Genomic DNA, 21,014 nt, shown 5'->3' on the forward strand with positions numbered 1-21,014 from the left:
ACTGTGGAAGTACACTACAAGATGAATTAGGCAAAAAATTCAGTGTGTAAAGTATTATAAAACCTGGGGCGCCAATTAAGGAAGTTTTGAAAAACTCAGACAAATTAACCGATAACTTCTCCGTCAACGATACTTTAATCATTAATGGTGGCACAAATGACACTGATAAACCTCTGGAAGAATTGCAGAGGAACATGAAAGATTCTTTGGAATACAGGCTTAAACTCACGGAAAAAACAAATGTAATAATTCATCCAATACCGCCTAGACATGACGCACAAGGTCTGAATAGAAAAATCAAAGCTGCAAATCGCATTATGTTAGAAAAAAATACTGCCACAGGCCTGTGTAGAAAGAGATTATCTGTGAATTTCCGCATCGAACGCCTGAAAATAAATGAATATACAACTCATGGTTTACATCTAAATAAGCAAGGAAAGATTCGCATTTGTAATAGGCTTGCTTCTTTCATACACATGGCGAAAACCGAAAAACCAAGTACCGGTACAGGAAAAAAGCATACGCAAACGGACAATCAGATTGAAAGTGTCAGTCTCGAAGTGAAAGTCCGCCCACGAAAAAACAGACAGTTATGGACCATTTTATAACAAAAAATAAGCCCAATGAAAGTCATAACAACACACTTACTAGGTCGAATTTCAAGCCATAAAATGCAGCAACAAGGCATCCGTTAATGTACAGATGGGTGAAAAAGGACGGAAAAGAGTGAAAGTTGAGAACATTTCGACAGAAGAAAGGCAGAAACCCACAAACGGTGCACCAGCAAGGCACACGGCACACACCATGAATACCATCCCTGGAAAACATAAGGATTTTTTACCACTAAGCACACTAGCTCAAATGTTGAGGTAAGTGGTGAAGCAGGAAATGATTCTCTCCCTGTCCCTAATATTACATTACTCCAACGAAACAGAAATGTTATTAAATGATCTCTTTGATATTTCTGTACTATGCTTTACAGAACACTGGCTCAAACAAGATATGTTAGAGCAAACATACCTTCCTCATTTCAAACTTCCACGCATGTTTTGTAGGAAAATATCGAGTCATGGGGGTAGCTGTACATTTGTTAAAGAAAATATTGAATTCTATAGTGTAACTAAATACCATAAACTGTCCTGTGAAAAAGATATAGAACTCTCTATTGTTGAACTAGCAAGGCAAAATACAGTTATTATTTGTGTAAACAGGTCACCAGGTGGAGCCAAAAAAGTGTTTTACAATCACATGGAGGAACACTTGTAAGAAATTCGCTCTCCCAAGTTAAATATAATTATATGTAGTGACTTTAATGTTGATTTCTCTAAATCCAATAAATTTGGAGATGGCATTATAAATTTACTACAATAGTTCAACATCAGTGCACCAGTAGGTGAACCAACTCGAGAAACACCTACCTCTGCATCTATTACTGATCAGATCTTGATGTTGTTGTGGTCTTCAGTCCTGAGACTGATTTGATGCAGCTCTCCATGCTACTCTATCCTGTGCAAGCTTCCTCATCTCCCAGTACCTACTGCATCCTACATCCTTCTGAACCTGCTTGGTGTATTCATCTCTTGGTCTCCCTCTACAATTTTTACCCTCCACGCTGCCCTCCAATACTAAGTTGGTGATACATTGATGCCTCAGAACATGTCCTACCAACCAATCCCTTAGTTATGTGATCTACCCATCAAATCATCAGCATTCTTCTGTAGCTCCACATTTCAAAAGCTTCTATTCTCTTCTTGTCCAAACTATTTATCGTCCATGTTTCACTCCCACACATGGCTACACTCCATACAAACACTTTCAGAAACGACTTGCTGACAGTTAAAACTGTACTCGATGTTAACAAATTTCTCTTCTTCAGAAACGCTTTCCTTGCCATTGCTAGTCTACATTTTATATCCTCTCTACTTCAACTATCATCAGTTATTTTGCACCCCAAATAACAAAACTCCGTTATTACTTTAAGTGTCTCATTTCCTAATCTAATTCCCTCAGCATCACCCGACTTAATTTGACTACATTCCACTATCCTCGTTTTGCTTTTGGTGACGTTCATCTTATATCCTTCTTTCAAGACACTTCCCATTCCGTTCAGTTAATCTTCCAGGTCCTTCTCTGTCTCTGACAGAATTACAATGTCATCGGTCAACCTAGAAATTTTAATTTCTTCTCCATGGATTTTAATACCTACTCTGAATTTAACTTTGTTTCCTTTACCGCTTGCTCAATATACAGACTGAATAACATCGGGGAGAGGCTACAACCCTGTCTCACTCCCTTCCCAACTACTGCATCCATTCCATGTCCCTCGAATCTTATAACTGCCATCTGGTTTCTGTAGAAATTGTAAATAGCCTTTCGCTCCCTGTGTTTTACCCCTACATACTTCAGAATTTGAAAGAGAGTATTCCAATCAACATTGTCAAAAGCTTTCTCTAAGTCTACAAACGCTAGAAACGTAGGTTTACCTTTCCTTAATCTATGTTCTAAGATAATCCGAGAGGGTTAGTATTGCCTCACGTGTTCCAATATTTCTATGGAATCCAAACTGATCTTCCCCGAGGTCGGCTTTACCAGTTTTTCCATTCGTCTGTAAAGAATTTGTGTTAGTATCTTGCAGCCGTGACTTATTAAACAAATAGTTCGGTAATTTTCACATCTGTCAACACCTGCTTTCCTTGGGATTGGAATTATTATATTTTTCTTGATGTCTGAGGGTACTTCGCCTGTCTCATACATCTTGCTCACCAGATAGTAGAGTTTAGACAGGACTGGCTCTCCCAAGGCTGTCAGTAGTTCTAATGGAATGTTGTCCACTCCCGGGGACTTGTTTCGACTGAGGTCTTTCAGTGCTCTGTCAATCTCTTCACACAGTATCATATCACCCATTTCATCTTCATCTACATCCTCTTCCATTTACATAATATTGTCCTCAAGTACATCACCCTTGTATAGACCGTCTATATACTCCTTCCAGCTTTCTGCTTTTCGTTCTTTGCTTAGAACTGGGCTTCTATCTGAGCTCTTGATATTTATATAAGAGCTTCTCTTTTCTCCAAAGGTCTCCTTAATTTTCCTATAGGCAATATCTATCTTACCCCTTGTGAGATAAGCCTTTACATCCTTACATTTGTTCTTTAGCCATCTCTGCTTTTCTGTCGATCTCATTTTTGAGACGTTGTATTCCTTTTTGCCTGTTTCATTTACTGCATTTTTATATTTTCTCCTTTCATAAAAAAAATGGTTCAAATGGCTCTGAGAACTATGGGACTTAACTTATGAGGTCATCAGTCCCCTAGAACCTAGAACTACTTAAACCTAACTAACCTAATGACATCACACACAACCATGCCCGAGGCAGCATTCGTACCTGCGACCGTAGTGGTCGTGCGGTTCCAGGCTGTAGCTCCTAGAACCGCTCGGCCACCCTGCTTTTTTCATCAATTAAATTCAATATTTCTTCTTTTACCCATGGTTTTCTACTAGCCCTCGTCCTTTTGCCTACTTGACCTCTGCTGCCTTTACTACTATGATAACTTTATGCCTATATTAAAACATTTTTTTTTGAAACGGCTTTTCCCAAGAAAACAACCATGTTGAACTCTACTCAAAGAACAAACAAGGGGATTACAAAAGGGATAAGGACACCACGTCAAAATAAAAGGAGATTGTATGAGTCTACCAGTCTTGACTTTATTGCATATTTCAAAAGATACAAACGAATACTTACATGAGTTGTTTCAAAAAAAAAAACTACAAAATGACAAAATATGTGTGATTCCAAGAATAAATCTAAAGCAATGTGGCAAATTATAACTAAAGAAATGGGTACCAGGCCAGTTAATCACAGTAATATAGAGACGATTATGAATAAAAATAAACTAACTGACCCCAAACATGTTGCTAGTGCTTTCAACAATTATTCCTCAAATATAGCACAGCAGTTAATAAATACACACCATGACAAACATCCAATTAGTCACTCACATAAAAAAATTCATTGAAACACGTTATTCCTGTAGCCATCAACGCTAGAGGAATTGTCAAGAATCCTAAAAGAATTACCTAATAAATATTCAGTGGGTGTTGATGAGATACCAGATGCTATTATTAAAACTAGTGCAACATTTATTGTGGAACAACTAACAGACAGAGTATATTCATCTTTTGAGTGTGGTGTATTTCCAAATAATCTAAAAACTGCAAAAGTAACACCTTTGCATAAGAAGGGTGCAAAAAGTGATATTGCGAATTATAGACCAGTTTCAGTTTTTTCTGGCTTCATCAAAATGGAAAAAATTTTCCTTAGAAGATTAACAGGTTGCTAAAATAACGAGAGGCTGATAAATGACTCCCAACATGGATTCAGAGCTGGAAAGTCAACTCAGTTAGCAATTTTTGCCATCTTAAATGAAGTATTAAAAGCAGTGGATGATAAACAACATGTATCTAGGATACTTATGGATCTAAGTAAAGCCTTTGACGTAATTGATCATGGCATTATCTTGTGTAAATTAGGTAATTGTGGAATTAGAGGCCAGTCTGAGAGGTGGATCCAGTCATACTTCAGTAATCGTCAGCAGATTACAGAAATAAAACACAAAGATAGTGAAACACAAAAAACTTCTAGTTCAAGGTGATAAAAAAAAGCTAAATGTAAGGATTCCTGTAGACGCCTTCATAAAACTCTAAAAATATTGCCACTGCCTTGTTTGTATTTATATACGAAATACTAATTTTCACATAAGGGAGCATCTGAAAAAAGGAAAATCTCTTCAAACACAAATATTATATAAACACATATGAAACTAAACAGAAGATGAACCTACACAGGAACACAGCAAATACAGCCTTATGCAAAAGAGGAGTGTATATAACCATATGCATTCTTACCTAAAATGCATACCAACATTAAATGCATTTAAAATAAAGTTAAAACAGTTCTTGCTTGACCACTGCTTCTATTCTTTGCCTGAGTTTATGGAACATCATAATAAGTAAACCTCATTTACCAAATTTCACTAATAGTCTATTCATAATATAGTTAACATTGTACTCCTCATGCCATCTCACTTAATAACTGCTATTATCACATGTAGAAGCAAGTACACCAACCTACATCATTATGCATTTTTATTATACCAACAATGTAGTCAAAATGACTACTGTGTTGTAAACTAACTAGGTTTACCATTGTTCTATATCACATGTACAAACAATGTACGATTCTTGGACCAATAAATAAATAAATACATTTTTGCTACACCTGGTCCAGGGTCGTCTTCACAAACGCCGTCATCCAGGCGAATGGCTGGCACAAATATGCAACGCGCCACGGACGCAAGCTGGTGGGAGCAGCATTATATTGTGGTAGACATTCTCCTGCGTTTACATGGGACAGGTAGTAGTAATCGAAGAGAAAATGGCAGCTGTGGATCACAGGGATCCCATCATGCTTGGTGTCTTCCCTGACGACGATGTCATTTTCTGCGGTGTAAACGTCCGTGTCGCGAAGCGACAATCGTGCGATAGTGGTTTGAGGAGCGAGAAGCATGCAAGTGACATCGAGCCAATGCTTTGGCCACCAAATTCGCCTGATGGAAATTAGATGGTTCGCAACTGAATCGCTTTCGAGCACCATCACCGCCTACACAGATCAGCGGTCATTTATTTAAGGGAATTACAAGACTTGTGCATAGACATGTGGAGCCACATAGCTCCAAAACTCTACCAAAGAACTGTAGAATCGGTGATACGCAGAATCGGTGATATATTGCCTTACGAAGATGGCCCAACAAGTTATTAAGCAGGTGGTCATAATGTTGTGGCTGGTCGGTGAAGCTAGTAACTGCTGTGCATGCCAATTTAACGTAAATAGATCAACCCGCGTGTGTCACAGCGCTTTCGTAATTGCCCTACATGCTAGCACTCACAGCAATATAAAAACCACTCTAGTCCCTACCTAGTTCACGAAATAACAATAACTAATACATTTAAAAAACGCAGTGTCTATTGACACAGTCATTCACACCTACTATTAAAATAATATAATACTGCTCATTGGAAATATAGTCTACAAAATAAGCAGTTGTAATCTAACAACAGCAGAATCACACAATCTGTTATAACTCATTGCAGCTGAATATTGGCAGTCTTTTGCTAGTACTATGACATACGTTATTCGTCCAAATAATTAACCTTCTGTAAAGAAGTTCATATGTCACTAGTTTCTTCAGCACCTTACTTGTACTTCTCATACTGTGTCCTTTGCGGTGATACACAGTGTCAATCAAGAGTGTGACGAGAATACCAAAATTCAGGCATTATTTCTCACCACAGAAAACACAATGACCGATGGCCTTCACTTAATGACAGAGAGCAACGGCCTTCGCATAGAATTAACAGTGCTAACAAACAAACAACAATACATGAAATAGCCGTAGAAATCAACTTATCCATTACACTTGTAACACCATAACTCTAGTGCTCTACTGATTAATTTTTGCTTTTGTTTCATTTAATATTACATCGTTAAGCTTCTGTAACTGTGTTTGATTGAATATATAACACAAAATTGTATACTCCTTTCTTTGTTCAAACTTTGATGTCATGATTTGATTCTATGCAATGTAGTATATCTGTCATTTAAATTCTTTGTCTCATTTGGAGGGAACAAAACTTACTATACTTAAATGTAATTTCTGTGTGAATAATTTTTTGTAGAAATGTCAATATGTGAAAATGTTCTGTTTTATTTCCTGTGTTTGGTTGCTGTTATGTAAACTGCTGATCCTCACTTAGGGTTCTTGGTTATCTTGTATGTAAAAGATGCAGTGGTTCCCCTCCGGAACGGAACTGTGTAGCGCACGCAAATTATGGTTGGCTAGGTAGAAAAGGTGGAACCAGAGTCAGTCGGGGACGATCTACCAAACTGTGCACTGCCACGTTAAAGTTGTATACTGTGCTTGTTCAGAGAGAGGCTATTTCTGCCACTTTCCAATGCCTCGGATGGATGGATAAATAGCTGGAACGATTCTGGAATTGGAATCCATCATCGCCACCAAGAAGGGACAGATTCTCGCAATTCTGCCTGCAAATCCACCTACCAACATGCAATTGCCACCACATTGCGCAATCACTGTAACGGAATGCTATAATAATGTACAGTGAAGGATCAGCTTATTGGATGTGTTAGTGTGCTCAAATATAAGGTAACTTATAACTGAATTCATGTACCTACCTTGATTTTTCCCTAACACAACACATTTCAGGTTCCTCTCCATTTAAACTATGATACCGAGTGTCATAGTTTGTGGAAAAAATGAAAGCCTCAGAACATTAAATAATGTTGTTTGATCTTTGGTAAGAAGGGAGTATTCAGATTTACCGTGGATTTAATGAAGTTATGGGATTTAGTAAATGTAGTCTTGTGAAAGCCTCCCAAGGATGGAAACAGTTTTTGTGAAGTTTTGTCGAGTTTCAAAGCCTCTTATTTTATCATTTACTTGCAGATCGAAGAATGTGGTAATAAAGACAATTTGCAGTTTCTTTTAAAGATTAAAAGCTCATAATACTGAGGCTTATAGAGTTTTGCTTAGTTAACGATCGTAGTGATATCTGTAATAAATTCTAAAAGGTGAGTCTCTAAACATTCATGGTGGTGTCTGTTCTATATCGTGTCTCCCTACCACTTGCGCGAAACGACGCTCTGAGCGTGTTTTTTAGGGAACTGACGAGTTTGAACCTGGGACCTGTTGCTGGTGAGGAGACGCCAGACCACACATGACATGTTGAATTCAGAAGAGTTCAGTGAGACTAGCGATGATATAACCAAATACTTAATGATCTCACCGTCAGCTCCACTGCACTCCCTGTAAAAGAATCCTAATACTAACTAAATTTAGTGGAAGGGGTTCAAGGCTTTCCTATTTTTAGTAAGCTGGTAAAATAATGTCGAAAAAGCAGTTACGTTTACCATTGGAAATTTTATTCTACTCACAAACCATCGTTTATAAATTGCACTATTGATAAAAGGAAATGTTTTAATACAGGATGGTAAAAACCAATTGCGTTCAACAAAAATGTGAACGAATATTCCCTGAATGGGTTTCCAAGTTCTACAATGGATCAAAGGATGACCTATGCCATATCACATCTATAATCTAGGTTTAAGTTAAGTTTCACAATAGAGAAAAATATCAAAATGGTCTACAGTGACCCTCAATTATCTTTAATTACTTATCTAACTTGTCATAAATTACAGTGGATGATGTGGCTTCTCAATAATTATATAACAGAGAAATCATCGTGTTTCAGATTTTTACTTCAAGTGGCAAATGTCAACACCATGAGCTTTAATTTACGCAAAAAGGGGGTGTAACAGATGAGACTTCTGCAGTTCTGAGTAAAGCCTTATGCGCTCAAAAATGCAGCATCGCATGCGTTCATTACCTTGTCGGTGTTTAGGCTGTGTCAGGGCAGCGGCAGGCAGCACAGCTCCGCTCACCTCCCCATCTCGGAACTAACTCTCTTCTCCTAACTTCTCCTTACTACCATTTACCGAAGTTAGTTTTAAAAAAAACCTTTTTGCCTGTGTTTTCATCTGACCAATCAGGGTCTCAATGTTAACCTGAAGCTCCGCCTACAAAAATTCTGTCAATCCAATGAGAAACGTTATACTTTTCGTGGTGAGGCAATGTTTTTAAATTTAGCAACGTAACAGAGGCGCAAAAACTCTCACGCTAAAATGTGCGGGTTGTGTGGCCCTACTGGTTAGCTGGCGACGTGGGTGTCCAGTCCGTCCATTATCGTAGGGCCTTCTAGCTTAACACGGTTCCGCTCTCGGCTTCTGTTCTCATTCCTCCCCTCAGAACTGCGTCGGTCTCACGGTGGAAAGGTACGACATGAATTTAGGCATTCTTGTGTTAGTCTGTGGTATTCCATTTGCTCACTCGTTAGTCGTATTACTTTGGTTAATTTAATGTCACAATTTTTTCGCAGCTATGTGACATACTACTGGCTTTGCGTATCATGTCAGGGTTTTCATGGAAGGTGTTGGATTTGCCTGACTCTTTACATATCACCCACCCTTCGAACTTAATTTTTGCACTGAATTTAGGCAATGATTGAATCGTTGTCTAAGTCAGTCAAAAATTTTTTAATTTATCTAAATTTTGTTGTGTACCGTTCAGCCACGTTGTTCTGTTCTATGCTAGTTTGTATTACTAATTTATATTTTTATATTCTTCCACATTATAATTAAAAATGACAAGAGAAGAATATTTTTATTCTATTATTAATTTTTAATTATTTTCGTTCTTTATTTAAGTGTGAAGTTTGTTTTTTAAGAAGTTTGTTATCGAAAGTGAGGATCTTTCACATCGATTTTCTTAGAAATATTGTTTTTATAAATGTAGTAATTAAGTAAAATATATTCCTAACACATTTTCTAATTATCATGTACAAGTATAATGTTTTTCTTTCTAGACACTCATTTCAACATTGTTACACTAAAAAATAAGAATTATTTCCAAGAATTGCTTTGACAAAGAAATATACATACACAAGTATTGAGATATTATCCTAATACATGGTACAAATGTTAAAAAAAGGGAAAACATCCAACAAGATCATTTTTTATTCTTTGTTTTTATAAGGAGAAAATAAGTGAAATATAGTTATTCTTTTATTTTTATGAGGAGAAAATAAGTGGCATATTGTTTCTTTATATACTGTCCATTTCAGAACTAATGACTTATTTTTATCGATATTCTATTTTTTACTTAAGTCCATAGTCAATGACTGTCATTTTGTAGTTTATTAGCTGTCTGGTGTGCTTAATGTATTTAGTTTTTCACACATTTCTTTTGCACAATTCCTACATCACATAATTTGATTTCACACAATCCTATGAATGTTTAAGCATGAGGTTGGCAAATGTTTTTGCAGGAAGGTGATGGACTTGAGCGAGATGGATGTGGGCAAGTATTTGATGTACAGCTTCATTCGTCGTTCCTTTTTGGCTTTGCAAGTGTGTGTTGCTGTTGTGGAGGTCCCATAATGGAATGGAGCTGTGAGTGCAGAATCTCGTGGTTTACTGGCTTTGTATGCGTGAAAGTCATCGTTATGTGTCGCTGAAAGCGGTAGTTTTTCGTTGTAATACTTCTCAGACGACTAGTTTACAATAGGATAGGGATTTGGGAAGGTATGTCGTCTATTCTTCACCCAAATTCTTTCTTGGTCTCAATCTTGCGAATCTTCAACTTCTGTTCATCCTGCTTTTTTTCTGCTTCTTACTTGCTTCTTGGTTCTTCTCTGGGCAGGATATGGAAATATTTATTGATAAGTAGTCGCTTTGAAGTTCTCCTCCTAGTAACAGTTTGATAAATTGTTTGGGCGTGTCATATTTACGTTGTGGAACTTTTCTTCAGTTTCGTGCATCAGCGTGCTGTTTAATAGCAGTAGTGTGACTTTTACGCATATTTTTTGCCAGTGGTGGCTTGCCCAAGCGGCCTTCTCGTCGGGCCGTTTTTTGCTCGCTCCGCTGAGTGGGGGGCGTCCCGTGGTTTACGGGCGGTGAAAGTCGGGTGTTCGCTGGTCCCTCCCTGCACCGGTCCCTTCAGCAAAAGATTTACAAGGGCCCTTTGCTGGTCGCCCTTCTCTCGACGCTTCTGTCTTGTAAGAATCGTGTCTTGCTAATTACGTCCTTTTCTTTCTTGATACTTCTCGTGTTGCAACTTGTGGGTCGTTGCATCTCTTCCTTGCTGGAGTTTTTGCAATGGTTCTTACAAAAAGTTTTACTTAACCTACTTGTTTTACGCCTTCTTAAAAAGCTTTAAAAATTTCGGCGCCCTTTCCATGTTACAATTCTAAGATATTTGGAGTCTTAACGTCTAGTCAAGAATCCTCAAATTCGTTTTTTATTTTTATATTTGTGTAGTGTCGTGGTGTACAGCATTTTAGTATTTCATGCTGTTAGACTATCTACGCTTTATCCCTTCACCTTAATCTATGTTACTATTGGTGTTATTATTGAAACTACTTTCTTTTTCCCACCTTCCTCTCTCTTTATTCTTCTTTCTCCTGACGATCTTATCTGCAACATAATCTAGAAATATTGTGCTGATTATTTACCAGTAATAAAATTAACCTTCAAACTTGTACTGAAAGTGCTTAATACTGCCAGTCTTAGGTAAAAATACCTCTGCTTTATCTCGTAAAATACCCTCTAATTCTCTTTTACTGTGTTCCGAAATACCTTGAACTTCTTGCAATTTCTCGTCGATTTCTTTATGTAGTTGAGGCGATTCCTTCTTTTGTGCATACCATTCTAATTCTTTATCCTCTTTATATCGCGTCATTCTTAATTGTTTGTTTATAACTGGTATTTCTTCTGATTTTAGATTTTGCTCAAAGAGAAGTGTGACATTCCCGAATGTTACGCTACCTTTCGCCGTAACTATTATCGCTCGTCTCTCATTTAAAAAATCTGCACCTATAATCAAATCTACAGTTAGTTTCGGTATAATCACGAAGTTGGCTTCGATCTTTTGACCTTGGCACGAGAGTGTTAACCTTGTTTGTCTCGTAATTTCAGCAGCATTGTTTGTAATAGGACCTCTTACTTTAATCTTACGTGTTTTCAGAACTGGCAATTCCTCATTGGCATTACACTGCATGAATAAATTTTCGCTTACTTCTACATCCTCTACTTTTTCCTCATCCTCGTCTATCTTCTCCTTCTTCGTCGCTACTTCCACACAATCGCATCTAAATGATCTAATTATCGCTTCATAACTTCCTTCATTATATACGTTGGGTTGTGTGCCCACTCGTACCTTATTTTCAGTTTCTGTCGACTGTGCATTATCCTCATTGAATTCGCTTTCCCTTGTTTCCATCTCAAATAGCTCTGCAATACTAATTACTTCGTCCTTTCCTCCTACATTCGTTGTGCATGCCTCTGGTAATTCATCTTCCTCGTCAGTATTCTCCCAATTAATTTCGTCCCAACACGATATTGTTATTTTCTTGTCTTCGTTTTCATCTGGTCCCTGCGGATTTGTTTCTTCCTTCTTCTCTTCTCGTGATAAGATTTTTACTTCTCTGTTCAAGGTGCTACAATTGTCCTGCGTCGGTGCGTCATTCTCTTTGGCATGGGCACTTAGCTGTCAATTCGAACGTTTATCGGGGTTTGGTGGTGTTACTTCCACGTCTTCTATCTGTATTCGCTTTTCTTGTTCAGCTTGTTGATAGTAATTTCTTTTTCGATAATTTGTCGGTCTATTGGTTCTTCAGTGCCCGTTCCAGTTGTCGTTATTTCCTCTGAAATAGTTGTTGCCGTTCCTGGGTGAATTAGAGTTATTGCCATATTCTCTTCTAAATCCATAACCGGTTCTTTGTTGAAATCTATTGTCGTTTCTTCGTTCGAAGTTATCACGTGGTTCGTGATTATTGTTTCTTCGTACTGTGTCTTGTGGATTCCGCTGCTTTTTGCTTTCGTTTTCACGTGCGCTTCGTCTTTTTCCTGCGTCATCTTCCGAAAATATGAAATCTAGTTCCCTTAGAATACCTTTAAGTGCTTCGGCGTCTTTGCCTCCGGGACCTACTAATGATTGCTGGTATTTCAATGGTAGCTTCATCGCGCATAATTTAATCAACTCTCCGCCACTGTATGATACATCTAAGGATTGATTTTTCTTTGCCATTAATTCGGAAAATTTCTCGGGACTCTTCTCTCCTGAATTTTCAAAATATGGGTTCTGTAATAATTCGTACTTCACTCTGTTGTGTGCTTCGCTGGACCAATATCGTGAGAGAAACTTCTCTCTGAAATCTTCGTACGATCGGCATGTCGCTGCATGGTTTCTGCGACTGTTCCTAACATGTGTGCACATATAAAGTCTAATTTGTGTGCTAGCGTCCCGTGTTCTGGTAATCCTACTCGGAATTGATCAATAAAAATTCGTGGATGTAATGAGTTTTCTTCTCGAAAGTGTTGAAATTTTCTGACTATGAGGAAACGATCGTTGTCGTACTTTGTCATAGTTTCATATGAAATTCGCGATTCTTCGCCACTTTTGTTTCTGATCAATTCTCCCGTCGTTCTTTCAGGTTGTGGTAGATCCATTGGATATTGTCCACTGTAACTTTTGCCTACCCTTGCGTAGTATCGTTGGATTTTCTTCCATCGGTTGGGAACGTGTAGCTTAATGCATTGCATTGTACTCTTCGCGACCTGGCTTTCCATTGTCAGGCATTGGTTTGGTATCTTGTCTGGGTAACCTTGACGCTTCATTGCACGTTCCAGACTGTCTTGAAACATGCATTTGTAGTTCCGCATGTGTTTGTGATGACGTTTGTTCATCAAGAATTTCGAAACGTGTTTGTTGCTGTGCAGGCTGTCTGATTTCACGTATGTTACTTTCCGCCTGTGATTGGAATCGCAAATGCGTAATATCTTCGTTAATTGCTTATTTTTCCGGTGCTGTTACAGATACGGATGTGGCTGCAGACTCAGTGCTTGTTCGATCTTGTTCACTACGCTCTTCAATGGTTTGCAACAACTCTGCTCGCAATTTCTGAAATTGTCGCTTCGTTTGGGCTTCTATTTTGACTATGCGGTTATCATATCTTTTCAGAGCTGCTTTTGTGATACGTTTGTGTAACACGCTACTTTCAACAATTTCACGCGCTGTACCTGCTGCTTGTCTAGTAATTAAGTTTATCTGTTTCTCTAGTTTCTTGACTTCTCCCTGGATGTTGTTACATAATATTTTGATCTCGTCATGAGTGTCATTACGCAATGTTTGTACGTCCGCTTGTACCTTGTCAATGTCTGTTCTCAAATGATTGTGACCTGTTATTATGTGTCCTATCACTTCTCGAGATTCCTTTGCCTCGTCTTTAATACGACTTAGGTGTAACTGAATTTTTTTGTTTTGTTCTTTAATCGCACGCATTTGTCTCGTGGTTTCTGCATTTTGTTTCGTCATTTCTGCATTCTGAATTTTAATTTGGTTCGCAATTTCCTTATTTTGTCTTGTCATGGTTTCCGTCATTAATTGTAATAATTCTGCTAGATTAGTGGGTCCTATTGCGTTTTCTTCCGACGTCCTACGCTCTGTCTTTTCGCCCAAGTGTTGGTTTGCAACCTATTGCATTGAACTGTGCGGTGACACGTTTCTGCTCGCATTCCTTGTACTCTGTGGTGAGGGAGCTCTGATTACTTGTACTATGGGAAGGTGTAGGATTTGCCTGACACCTTACAAGTCAGTATCTTGCAATTTTGTCAACATTGTGTTTCGCTGTAGTAAAAGTGGAAAACTGCAATAGTAGAAAATTAAATGTTCATGATTGCTAAGTGTTTGTCTCTCTTATGTATTGGAAGTGCATATTAATAGTATAACAGGATTCAAAGTTTGTCTATTGTACTAATGCTAGGTAACAAGTAACGGGAAGACCACTATTTATGAAAACCATAATTTCTTTATTCAAAAGATAGTGAGAAGCAACCTGTTAGAGGATTCCAATTAACTCTCATTTTAAATAGTAAAGTATTTAACTAAGAGAGACTTAACCTATGTCCAGTTTATGATCCTGCAGTGAATGTTAATAGTAATGTTATAAAGACCATTCAGTTTCAACAAACCCTGAAAGTAATAGTGTGTCTCGGTATCTGTTATATTTTTGCCAATAGTTTGTGCTGCTCTAACTATGAGCTTCAATCTTATCGTAAACATATGCATGTGTCAGAGCTCATTGCACTCGCATGTGAGAAAGCATAGGATGAGTTTATCCGTTAATGTTACTAATAACTATTTTCTTGAACAAAAATGTTAATCATTCTTTTGCCTAATTAGGCTGGCGAACGTTTTCTTTATGCGTTAAACAGTGCACATAGGCAAAAATTTTGTTTGTTACTGTTCAAATATTTACGTAATTCTGACTTCCCTTTCCGATAAGCAACCCCCGTTAGGTACTACTCGGTCAACACAACAAAATCCCTCTCAGAGGGTAACACTGCTCTATTTCTTTATACCATAATTATTTTAACTAGATAGTTATACTTCACGACGTGCCTCCTACTTTAAGGTTATGGTAAAGCAGCAGCAGACGGTAGTGTTATACACTGTTGCATGTACTATGGCAGCAGACGACAGACGCGAATGCTTTTGCTAGCAGCATGTCATCGCCTACAGAGCCCCTCCTGGACTCCTGACCATATCGGTTGAAACCTTGGCGACAGGAGAACCGTGGCCTGACCAGATGAGTCCCGAGTTCGGTTGGTAAGAACTGATGGTAGGGTTCTAGTGTGAAGCAGACTCAAGAAGCCATGGACCCAAGTTGACAACAAGGTGTAATGTGTCAGGCAAATCCAACACCTTCCATGAAAACCCTGACATAATAAGCAAATCTAGTAGTATATCACATAGCTCCGAATAAATTGTGACATTAAATTAACCAAAGTAATACGAGTAATGAGTGTGCAAATGAAATACCACAGACTAACACAAGACTGCCTAAATTCATGTCGTACCTTCCCACCGTGAGACTGACGCAGTTCCGAGCGGAGAAACGAGAACAGAAGCCGAGAGCGGAACCGTGTTAAGCTAGAAGGCCCTACGATAATGGACGGACTGGACACCCACGTCGGCAGCCTACCGCTAAGACTACCACCCGCAAGTTTTAGCGTGAGACTTTTTCGCGTGTCTGTTACATTATGACCACCGCCCAGTCCATGTTAAAAGATAGAGCCCTCCAGAAGAACAGTATAGATCTTACGATAACGCTAACAACCACACCAGCTGCAGGTTTTAGCGTGAGACTTTTTAGCGTCTCTGTTACGTTGCAAACTTTAAAAACATTGCCCCACCACGAAAAGTAAAACGTTTCTCATTGGATAGACAGAATTTTTGTAGGCGGAGCTTAAGGTTAACATTGAGACCCTGATTGGTCACACGAAAACACAGCCAGATAGTTTTTCTTAAACCAACATCGGTAAATTGTAGAAGGAGAATTTAGAGAGAGTTGCTCCCGAGATGGTGAGGTGAGCGGAGCTGTGCTGCCCGCCGCTGCCCTGACGCTGCCTAAACACCGACAAGGTAATGAACGCACGCAATGCCGCATATTTGAGCACATAAAGCTTCACTCAGAACTGCAGAAGTCTCATCTGTTACACCTCCTTTTTTGCGTAATACTAATGTCGATCCTCAATTAAAGCTCATGGTGTTCACATTTGCCACTTGAAGTAGAAGTCTGAAACGCGATGATTTTTCTGTTATATAGTTATTGAGAAGCCACATCAGCCACTGTAATTACGACAAGTTAGATAAGTAATTAAAGATAATTGAGGGTCACTGTAGACCATTTTGATATTTTCCTCTTTTGTGAAACTTAACTTAAACCTAGATTATAGATGTGATATGGCATAGGTCATCCTTCGATCCATTGTAGAACTTGGAAACCCATTCAGGAAATATTCGTTCACATTTTTGTTGAACGCAGTTGGTTTTTACCATCCTGTATTAAAACATTTCCTTTTATCAATAGTGCAATTTATAAACGATGGTTTGTGAGTAGAATAAAATTTCCAATGGTAAACTTAACTGCTTTTTCGACGTCATTTTACGAGCTAACTAAATATAGGAAAGCCGTTGAACCCCTTCCACTAAATTTAGTTAGTGTTAGGATTATTTTACAGGGAGTGCAGTGGAGCTGACGCTGAGATCATTACGTATTTGGTTATATCATCGCTAGTCTCACTGAACTCTTCTGAATTCAACATGTCATGTGTGGTCTGGCGACTCCTTACGAGCAACAGGTCCCAGGTTCAAACTAATTAATTCCCTAAAAAAAAAAAAAAAGCACGCTCAGAGCGTCGTTTCGCGAAAGTGGTAGGGAGATACGATATAGAACGAACAGACACCACCATGAATGTTTAGAAAGGCACTGTGCAAGCTTGTAGTGGCTCCATAATGGTTTGGGCTGTGTTTATAAAGAATGGTCCAACTGAATCAACCATTGACTATAAATGGTTATATCTGGCAGCTTGGAGACCTTTTGCAGCCCTTCACGGACTTCATGTTCCAAAACAATTATGGAATTTTTGTGGATGACAGTGCGCCTGTCACCTGGCCACAGCTGTTCGCGATTGGTTTGAAGAACATGATGGGCAATACGAGCGTATGATTTGGTCACCCAGATCGCCCAACATGAATCCCACGGAACATTTATGGGGAATAATCAAGAGGTCAGTTCGTGCACAAAATTCTGCACCGGAAACACTTTCGGAATTATGGACGGCTGTAGCGAGGCAGGCTAAAGGACATACCACCGAATATTAGGAGGTATTCCTAGAGTTTTTTCAACGCAGTGTATGTTGCCTCTGCTGCGTTTGGATGTGCAGTTGGACCCTTATAAAAGTGACAGAATCTGTAATTCGCAGGACAATTTCTACGACTTACTATTCATTTGGATTAAAATCCAATCCCCCTTATAATATAGATTATCCAGTGGACTGGAGGGAGATGAAACAACTGGCAGGACAAACTGCTGAAGGTAATTGTATATATGTATATAATTGGCTTCTGCAATTTTTCCTGCAAGTTGTTTGACCTCTGTTCCTTTCTACTTTTTATCGTATCTAATCCCGATTTTATCAGATGTTCTCTTACATTCTCCTTGTTCTCTAGGCGAGAAATTCAGATATTGGCTCCGGTTCCTTCCCAAAAAAGAATTAGGCACCTTAGCAAACCAATAATCTCGTATATCAAACCGTTCATGATTATTTTGCAATTTGGATAGGAGTACCATCCACGCTGCTTGTTTATTTCTTCAAGTTGTCCTAAATACACTCCTGGAAATGGAAAAAAGAACACATTGACACCGGTGTGTCAGACCCACCATACTTGCTCCGGACACTGCGAGAGGGCTGTACAAGCAATGATCACACGCACGGCACAGCGGACACACCAGGAACCGCGGTGTTGGCCGTCGAATGGCGCTAGCTGCTCAGCATTTGTGCACCGCCGCCGTCAGTGTCAGCCAGTTTGCCGTGGCATACGGAGCTCCATCGCAGTCTTTAACACTGGTAGCATGCCGCGACAGCGTGGACGTGAACCGTATGTGCAGTTGACGGACTTTGAGTGAGGGCGTATAGTGGGCATGCGGGAGGCCGGGTGGACGTACCGCCGAATTGCTCAACACGTGGGGCGTGAGATCTCCACAGTACATCGATGTTGTCGCCAGTGGTCGGCGGAAGGTGCACGTGCCCGTCGACCTGGGACCGGACCGCAGCGACGCACGGATGCACGCCAAGACCGTAGGATCCTACGCAGTGCCGTAGGGGACCGCACCGCCACTTCCCAGCAAATTAGGGACACTGTTGCTCCCGGGGCATCAGCGAGGACCATTCGCAACCGTCTCCATGAAGCTGGGCTACGGTCCCGCACACCGTTAGGCCGTCTTCCGCTCACGCCCCAACATCGTGCAGCCCGCCTCCAGTGGTGTCGCGACAGGCGTGAATGGAGGGACGAATGGAGACGTGTCGTCTTCAGCGATGAGAGTCGCTTCTGCCTTGGTGCCAATAATGGTCGTATGCGTGTTTGGCGCCGTGCAGCTGAGCGCCACAATCAGGACTGCATATGACCGAGGCACACAGGGCCAACACGCGGTATCATGGTGTGGGGAGCGATCTCCTACACTGGCCGTACACCTCTGGTGATCGTCGAGGGGACACTGAATAGTGCACGGTACATCCAAACCGTCATCGAACCCATAGTTCTACCATTCCTAGACCGGAAAAGGAACTTGCTGTTCCAACAGGACAATGCACGTCCGCATGTATCCCGTGCCACCCATCGTGCTCTAGAAGGTGTAAGTCAACTACCCTGGCCAGCAAGATCTCCGGATCTGTCCCCCATTGAGCAAGTTTGGGACTGGATGAAGCGTCGTCTCACGCCGTCTGCACGTCCAGCACGAACGCTGGTCCAACTGAGGCGCCAGGTGGAAATGGCATGGCAAGCCATTCCACAGGACTACATCCAGCATCTCTACGATCGTCTCCATGGGAGAATAGCAGCCTGCATTGCTGCGAAAGGTGGATATACACTGTACTAGTGACGACATTGTCCATGCTCTGTTGCCTTTTGTAAGTAGGCTGTTTAAGTATTTTTGTTGGTAACGCCAACACCACGTAGTGCTCTGTATGAAAAATCACCGGCTGTGCCGTGTGCAGTCTGTGGCTGGTTTGCATTGTTGTCTGCCATTGTAGTGTTGGGCAGCGGCAGCTGGATGCTAACAGCGGGTAGCGTTGCGCAGTTGGAGGTGAGTCGCCAGCAGTGGTGGACGTGGGGAGAGAGATGGCGGAGTTTTGAAATTTGTAAGAATTGGTGTCATGAACTGCTATATATATTATGACTAGTGAGGTAAATACATTGTTTGTTCTCTATTAAAATCTTTCATTTGCTAACTATGCCTATCAGTAGTTAGTGCCTTCAGTAGTTTGAATCTTTTATTTAGCTGGCAGTAGTGGCGCTCGCTGCATTGCAGTAGCTTGAGCAACGAAGATTTTTGTGAGGTAAGTGATTTGTGAAACGTATAGGTTAATGATAGTCAGGGCCATTCTTTCGTAGGGATTTTTGGAAGTCAGATTGCGTTGCGCTAAAGACATTGTGTGTCAGTTTAAGCACATCCGTGTATAATTGTTCAAAGAGGACGTTTCACATAGACCAGTCGTGTACAATTTTTCTAAGGGGTCGTTTCATATGTCGACCCTTAGCCGAGGATACCTCACTGGAATCATCTGATTTTTTCCTTGTAGTTTGTGTAATTAGTGTAGCTTTTGTTTATTGCTAGCGCGTAATCATAGAGAGAATTTCCTTTGTAGTTGCAGTCTTTCATTGTTGTACAGTAAAATAGTTGTGGCATGCATGTAGTTTTGCACGAAGTATTTCGCAGCTGCGCTTGTAATTAACTAGATATTATTTTCAGTGCTATGTTAATGTGTTCTCTTATTTTTGTTCTTCAAATTGTGTTTTTCTGTGTTGTCGTGTGAAAAATCGTGACAATAAGGGCGTGTGAAAAACGTAATACTAGGCTCCAAAGTAAACTGAGAAATGACAGTGAAGACGAAAGCAGTGTGTTAGCGCCACCATGTAATGAATTAACTAATGTTCAAAGTAGTAATTTGGTAATTGTGTGTAGGAAAATGGAGCGGGTTGCAAATAATGGTGTAGGCAGTGAAACAATTAGTGAACAGGGAAGCGTGATCGATCGATCGGTCGGCAACAGCTCGCTTCAGGATTCCGAAATGGCAGGTCACAATCTTGCAAATACTGTAGATTCAGATTTTGCGTCCTCACCGTTTTCTCAAATAAATCAAGACACATTTTCTGCTTTTCAAAATGCGAATATTGCCGGTTCAAAGGCACTGCCAAAAAGCACTGAGGAATATGTTTCAGACACCAGTGCACTGTTATTACAGTTAATGCAACAAATGGGACAAAGGCTACAAAAGTTAGACACAACGCTTGAACAAAATCAAAAACAAATGGAACAAAATCAGAAACAAATGGGACAAAAGCTTCAAAAGTTAGACACAATGGAACAAAATCTTCAAAAGTTAGACACAATGGAGCAAAAGCTTCAAAAGTTAGACTCAGTGGAACATACGCTTGAACAAACACGTGAAGATTTAACTACTGAATTACATAAAATCGAATCGAAATGTCAAAAAGTCTGTAATGACGTAAAAACACAAATTTGTGAGCATTTCCAACCTATTTTTTCGCGGCATGAAAATGCATTACAGAATCACGAAGCAGCCATAAAAGAACTGCAAACAAAAAAGATGAAAATCATGAGACCTTGCAAGCTAAAATTGACTCAGTTGCATCTACTGATTCGGTTACGCAACTTGCAAAAACTCAAGAAAACTTAAAGGACACAGTAGATACTCTGAAAATTGGTTCAGAATGACACATGGAGGACATTAGTTC

This window comes from Schistocerca gregaria, chromosome 5 (genome assembly GCF_023897955.1).
Source record: "Schistocerca gregaria isolate iqSchGreg1 chromosome 5, iqSchGreg1.2, whole genome shotgun sequence".
Lineage (NCBI taxonomy): Eukaryota > Metazoa > Arthropoda > Insecta > Orthoptera > Acrididae > Schistocerca > Schistocerca gregaria.